The following is a 7,588-nucleotide window of genomic DNA, read 5'->3' on the forward strand; positions in this document are numbered from 1 at the left end:
AGGACCCGCTGCTTTATCATGTTCGTCGTTCGGTTGCTTAAAGTCTTGGTTCTGCCTCCCCTCGGCCTACTTGCGTCTCCTGCTCTTTTAGGTCTAAGAGCTCACAAACAGCTCCCACCAGGTGTTGTAGCCCTGCAGCCTGCTCTTCGAAGCGCCTTCCCGTGCGACTTGGGGTACGTCTGTACGGATGCTGAACCACAAGGCAGAAGGGCTCTGGGCTTCAGCATGAGTCAGCTGCTTGAAGGGACATGTGTGCACACGCTCTTAATGAAAGCTAAACCAAGGTAAACCTCTCTAGTGGGGGCAAATCTACCATGGGGCCCGAGTATGCGCATGGACCGCTACCAGAGCACTTCGGACTCATGGTAAAGCCCCATCTCCTAAGATCAAAGTAAATTGTTCACAGCTCCTAAGTACCGAGGTAGACAAGGTTCTTTGGGTCAATGCGATATCTTTTATTAGATCAAGTTGGAAAAACTGTTGTTCGCAAGCTTAAGTACCTATGCCGCTTTTGGGAAGGGGTCACTTAGGTGGGATTTGAATGTACCACTCATGGTCTGGCGACGCACGCCCCCAAGTTACGTCCTTCAGCTGATCCAAACTCTCCCAGCTTCGCTCTTCTCTCCCCCGCATGGTTCTCGGTTCCTGGGGACATGTTTCATCCCCTAAATCAGCACTGAAGGACGCTGTTGTGTGGAGGTGTCTGTGAGCGCAGGCACAGTGCACCAGGCTGGTGGGTCGGGGATAAGGACTCCTTGAACCCCGGAGGTGCTAGTGCTGTTCTGTGCATTTCCCTTGAGGTGTTGGTGGCGACTGCTTCTCAGCCCAGAATCTGGGAAATGTGGAAACCTTTTGAACTCCGGTCTCTCCCTGGGGCGCGTTTCGGTGCCTGCTCCTCTAAGTGGCCGTCTGTCGGCGGTGCGACTTCCCCGTGGGCTGCTCGCGCTGCATAGCCGCTGCGCTGCGTTCCACTTGCCTGCCACACAGGGGATTATAAGAAATTAAATTAAAACAAAAATGAAAATAGTTCCACCCTGTGTTTGGCAAAACTGATTAGAATACGCAGGGCTGGAGGAGAGGATTATTTTTAGCCGAAATCACTTATTTTCTCGCCTGGCCCCTTAGGTACTGTGTTTCGAGGCGCCTTTGACAGCTGTGATATGACAGCAGCAGGAGGCTTGATTTTAATGCAAGGGGAAATGTTGGAGCCTGTGTTTTCTTTCTTTTTTCTATTGCAAGGAGAGTTTCTTTGTTTTTTCTATTGCAAGGAGAGGGCTGGGGGATTTGTACTGCAGGGGCTGTCGGCAGAGCACATGCTGTGCTCCCCGCACAGCCCTTCCACCGATGGACATCGTTAGTCCTGGGCCAGAATTTAAAGGGAGAGCAGGTGGCTCACAAGGTTGGATGGTTAGGGACGGTCATCGAAAGGAGGGCTTTGCACAGCAATTTCAGGGCTTGGTCGTTCATGTAGATGAGTTTAAGCAGAGAATGGAAACCTGGCATGACGCGCCATGTGATGCCAGGGGAGATTTCAAGTGCTGCCGAAGCAGCTAGCCGTGTCACATCTAGCCCAACCCCCTGCTCAAAGCAGGACCAGCCCCAGCTACATCATCCCAGCCAAGGCTTGGTCTAGCTGGGTCTTCAAAACCTCCAAGAAAGGAGATCCCACCACCTCCCTGGCTAACCTGTTCCAGTGCTTTACTGCCCTCCTAGGAAGACAATTTGTCCTAATATCCAACCTCAACCTCCCTTGCAGCCCATTGCTCCTTGTCCTGTCATCTGCCCCCACTGAGACCAGCCCAGCTCCATCCTCTTTGGACCCCCCTGCAGGGAGCTGAAGGCTGCTGTTCAATCCCCCTCGGTCTTCTCTTCTTCAAACTAAGTAAGTCCAGTTCCCTCAGCCTCTCCTCACACGCCATGTGCCCCAGCCTCCAGACCATTTTTATTGCCCTCCGCTGGACTCTCTCCAATTTGCCCACATCCTTTCTGCAGCAAGGGGCCCAAAACTGGACCCAGGACTCCAGAGACAGCAGTGCGATGAGATCCTCAACAAGTGTAGTGGAGGTGGCAGAAAACGGATCCAGTCACCACCATCTCCCAGCCTGAAAGACTCGAGGTCACATATAAAACATGCATCTCAGCCCAATGCCTGGTGCCTTTCTTGGGCCCAAATGCTGTGGATGCTTATGCTTTAACTTTCTTTTCGGACTCTCAGCTGGGCATCTTTGCTCACACTGGGTGTAAGAAGACCGAGGGGAAGTATCACGGGCATTGCTGATGGAGGTGCATGGACAGAGCTGTGCCCATGGGAAGCCAAGGAAGGACCTGCAGGGCAGACCATAAACTGGGATTGTCAGGCACTGGGAGAGCTGGGATGGGTGGAGGGAGCCAGCACCGGGACTGTAGGGTGTCCTCCAGACAAGTGTTGAGGGACCACCCTATCCCCATGGATCCCAGCCTGTCTGCACTTTGCTCCAGGCAGAGTTTGGATCCTAGGAAGAGGATCCTGTTTGCTGCTGGAGCCAGGAAGCAGCAGGAGCAGGGAAGGGGATGGCTATTCAGACAGCGAAGTCCTGGGTTGAATTCCTGACTCACCTGGAGGAGCTCACCTTGTCCCTGGGCTGGGACAGGAGCCCAGGAAGGCAGAGGACTCATCTTTGGGACAGGATGAACTTGCCCTGCTCCAGCAGCCATTCAGGGAGCATTGCAGCGCTCAGGCCTGCTCCAAGTCCAGGCTGTTTCCCCTGGGATGCTCAGGGGCCCTGGGGAAGTGGAGAGCAGCTGGCAGAGCTACGTTGGTAGTGCAGGGGAATGAGGAACAAGGGGACTGAGGCTGTCTGGCTGCATCTGCGGCAGATGCCAAAATGCAAGGACAAAGCGTTTCCAGCCAGAGACCGTAGGCAGGAGGGAGCCCAATACTCTGGGTAAGGTGAGAGAAGAGCCTCTGAGCTTGGAGTCCTTACCAGAATGGGATCGCCAGACCTCCCACATCTGGGCCTGCTCCACCCACCAAGTCAGGGCAGGGTGAGGAGATACAGGGAGCAGTGCTGACAGCTTTGCCTATTAGTTTCACTGCTCTTCAAGGCAGAAAAAAGGACTCGGTTTTCTTAAGGAGCAGAAAAATGCTGGTAGCAGAACAGGCTGGCGCCCAGTCTCCTTGCCCTGCGCCTGTGCAAACGAAGGGCCCGATGCTACCACCTGGCCCCAACACCTCCTGTTCCTTTTCATCTTTCATCTCCAGTGTAAAATATTCATGATGAGCATCAACTCCTGAGTGGTGCCAGGGGGAATAACAAATGACAAGGCAGCTCCCAGCCAAATCCACACTATTAAATTAACGTCAGGATGAATATGTGAAGAAAGGCCCCCCGGGGATCAAGGGGGCGTGCGGGAAGCTGATTAGCAGTGGACCCTGCAGCCTGGTTCCCGGTTTCCCTTGGAGGGAAGCCTGGATGGAGGCAGGGGAGCACAGTGGCTTTGGAAAGGTGACTATGGGGGGGCGACTGGGGCAGGGACCTGGGCAGGGGCAGGAAAATCTGGTGGCCGTTGCAGCAATGCATCATGATTGAAGCGGTGGCACCCGATATTCGCCGCTGCCCTTGAGTGTTGGGAGTCTCTGGCCCACCCCCGGTATGGATCACTAGTGGGGCTGGATCCTGGGGGTTTCAGCTCTGCAGCACTGGGGTGAAGGAGAAGCATCGTTAGCTGGTCGCTGTAGTAGGCTGTTAGACCCTGCTGCCTGTGACTGCACCCATAGGTGATAAGGGGCCAGTTACTCCTGAGCCGTTGAAGCTGCCTTATTTATGCTCTTTGCATGTTTAAACCTGGATTGGGTTCCCATCAGATGAAATGCTCAGCCTACCTTTTGGGAACTAATTAACTCCATCACTTCCGTGGTTCCTGCCCCAGACCCTCCCACCACTGAGAGCCATGGAGACTTTGGAGCTGGCGGGGGGCTCAGCAGCACAAAAAGGGGATAGTGCTAGGTCTGGGGGATGGACAAGGAAGAGCTGTAGATGGGCTGGAAACATTAGCGAACAGCATTGCTCCCCTAGGGTGCAAACCCAAAGGTGATGGGAATGCACCAGGCCAGCACCTGCCTGAGTCTGTCTGACCAAGCTCTGTGCCGCTGTAAATAGGGGCTTCAGTGCATCAGCACCCAGGGCCGGAGGCTAATTGCCCTGATCTCACCCCGGCAAAGCACAGCTTGCCTCTGGGGCAAAAAGCTGCAGATGGGAAATCAAGAGTGCAAAGCTAGGCAAGAAGAGTGCCCTCTTTGTGGCCCTGGACTGAACTCAGTGCTGTTGCGCTGAGTGGATTTGGCTTTGGACCTGGACTTTCCCCTCCTGGATCCCGGCCCTGGTCCTGCTGCTGCTTAAGACGTGAACTGGAAGAGCCCTGTTTAATTCCAGCCCCTCGTGGGGCTATTTGACCTTGCATGGGGGACAACAGAAAAAGAAAAGGATCTTGGGGTCATCACTGACTCCAAGATGAACACGGGCCGGCAGTGTGGGGACGCGGTCAGGAAGGCCAACCGCACCCTGGCATGCATCCACAGATGCATCTCGAGCAGGTCCAAGGAGGTGATCCTGCCTCTCTGTGCGGCACCGGTCAGGCCGCAGCTGGAGGACTGCGTCCAGGTCTGGGCGCCGCACTGCAGGAGGGACGTGGACAGCATGGAGAGGGTCCCGAGGAGGCCACTCGCATGGTCGGGGGCAGCAGGGCAGGCCCTACGAGGAGAGGCTACAGTACCTGAACCTGTTCAGCCTCCACAAGAGAAGGCTGAGGGGGATCTTGTGGCCTGTTATGAACTAGTCAGGGGGGACCAGCAGGCATTGGGGGAGTCCCTGTTCCCCCGAGCACCGCCAGGAGTGACCAGGAATAGCGGTCACAAGCTGGCAGAGGGGACATTCAGACTAGATATCAGAAGGCACGACTTCACGGTCAGGGCGGCTAGGGTCTGGGGCCAACTTCCAAGAGAAGTGGTGCTCCCTCCTACCCTGGGGGTCTTTAAGAGGAGGCTAGACAATCACCTTGCTGGGGGCGTTTGACCCCAGTACTCTTTTCTGCCGTGGCAGGGGGCCAGACTCGATGATTTGCTCAGGTCCTTTCCAACCCGACCATCTATGAAGCTATGAAACAGCAGGGCTTGCTTGAGGTGAGGACTGAAGGGAAGTAGCTCATCTGCAGATCTCCCGAGGGACCAATTGCTCAGTCGGAGGAGATGACTCGCGTGCCACAAAGGGAGAACTGGGCCTCACAGCTGGATGAGCCAGGGTGTTTCATCAGGGGCAGGAGGGAGAGTGACAGGCCTCCTCCCTCCGTTGGCCTGGTCATGAGGCAGACTCGGTGTGGTATCTGCTCCATGCGCGTTTTGGGGACATTAATTTCCCCTGCCGGGTTTCATTTCCCACAGACAATAGCAGGTCCCACCGCTGGCCCTGATTAATGGGCAAATCTGAGGTCATTTCCACAGAGCTGCACATGGGTGGCTTGCTGAATTCCTCCCAGCATTGCATTCATCACCCATGAACTTCCCCAGCAAGAAGGGGATAAAAATTAGAATTGGTTTGAAACACACACTCAGTCTTAGAGCTAGAGCCTTTCCTGACGGTTTCCCCTTCCTCGCATGGTCACCGTCTCATTCTTGGACCTGCAAATGACTGGCACACATTGGCTCCTGAGCCAGAGAGGAGAGGTGACATGACTCAAGTGGAGTCCAGCCCAGAGGTGAGCCTTGGATATGGGATCTTGTGTTACCTGTGAGCCTTGGCAGACTGTAAGGCCTGTGAGAGAGGCAATGAGGAGACAGGCAGGACCTTAGAAGTGGCCTCTGATACCAGCTGTTGTTATATCTTTGTGCTGGAGGACTGGCGGGGGACCCCAGTGATGGACCAGGTCCCCATTGTGCAAGGCCTGATGCCCATGTGTGGTCCAAGGCCAGTTGCTGTCCTGGAGAGCTTCCAGTTGGCAAGGGTTCCCATCAAAGCTCAGTTCCTTGCTGGGCAACGCATGGGCAGCATCTCAATCCGTCTCCAACGAGTTTGTGAGGGTCCAAATGAAGATAATTCATTTCTGCCAAGGGAGAACCTGCCTCCATCTCAGACCATGCTGCTAAAGGAGCTACCAGCCTTGCAGGACCATCCGTCTGTATGCAAAGGGTTTCCTTCCATTTTTAGCAGGAAGGAAGCGGAGTAACAGAATGAGAAGAGATTGATCCTCATGACAGCTTCAGTGAGCTGAAGACTGGGCAAAATAAGCAGTGATGGCTGAGCATATAGGGAGTGATGGGGAAGGACATGCCATTTCATGCCACTTCAAAGAAACTCAGACCTTGCCTTGACTGCAAAGAAAGCTCGATTGTTCTTAGCTCCGGTTGTTCCTCGCCCTGCAGGTTCACTGGAACAGCATTCAGTCACCTTAAGCTCAGTGACTTCTGGGCAAAGCATCCCAAAATCCCCAGGCCATGCAGCTTTTGCATAACCTTGTAGCAGATCTTGTCTGCTCCCCTCTGGGCACTGCACACGTAAAGGTCACTTTGAAGGAAAACTCCCGCAAGCCGCCTCTTCGTTCAGCCCAGGACTCCGCATGGCTGAAAGGCTGCACAGAGCTAGCTCGGGTGACCCTATCGTCCATGCTTCACTGATATTCAGGCTGGGTCATACCCATTCTCTGAAGGAGGTACTACACAATGCAGCCTTATTTTGGGAGGAAGGCTAGCTGACTGATCTGAGGAAGCTCTGGAACAACAAATGCACTGGAAAACATGGACAAGACCTAGCTGACGGATCATCCCAAGCCTCGAATATAACCTGGCAATGGCTGGCATATTCCTTACAGTCTTTTCCATGCTGCTGTGTCTGCTCCAGTCACAAATGACACAGGAACAGGCCACATGCCAGTCCCCTTGGGAGACAATTCTGTAGAAGGAGCAAACTCACGGCTGGAAAAATGAAGAAATAGCTCCCCATGGTTGGGGGAATTGTTCCTTTGCCGAGTTTTGAGCCAGCGCTCGAGCTCGAGCTTTCTCTGCATCCTGCCCCAGACAATTCCCTTCTGCTTTACAGCATGGGGATCTCGGCATGGTGACTGACTCGGAAGGAAATCACCGGCAATGGATGGATACGCTAGCAGGTGGCTGTTTGGGGGGGCTACCGACGTGAATAAAACAACAACGTGCACCTCAGATATGTTAGGGCCAATCGGGGATTAAGCAGCACATCCCTTATGGTCACTGTAACCCCAAGGAGCAATGGTCACAGACTTGTGCTGTGTGAACACAAAGCAAAGAGCTGGTCTGGGGTAAACGATGATAATGAATTAGTCACTAGTTCACCAAGACAGGTGCCCTCTGCACCTGTGTTGAAGAGCTGTGGTTGGATGGCTTCGGCAGAGGACTTGATTTCTGTCTCATATGTGCTGTTTCTTAAAAGGTTGTTTAGTGACTTGCTGTAGTCACAACAGTCGGAGGCCTTAGTTAGGTGAGAAGTGCCGGCCAGCTTACTCCCTTCAGTAAGGTGGCAGGATCAGACAGACCCTTGTGGAAGGAAAGTAAGTTATTTAACCCAACAACCTTTCACTCAGCCGA

The sequence above is a fragment of the Crocodylus porosus genome, unplaced genomic scaffold, assembly GCF_001723895.1.
Source record: "Crocodylus porosus isolate Cpor-Errol unplaced genomic scaffold, CroPor_comp1, whole genome shotgun sequence".
NCBI lineage: Eukaryota > Metazoa > Chordata > Crocodylia > Crocodylidae > Crocodylus > Crocodylus porosus.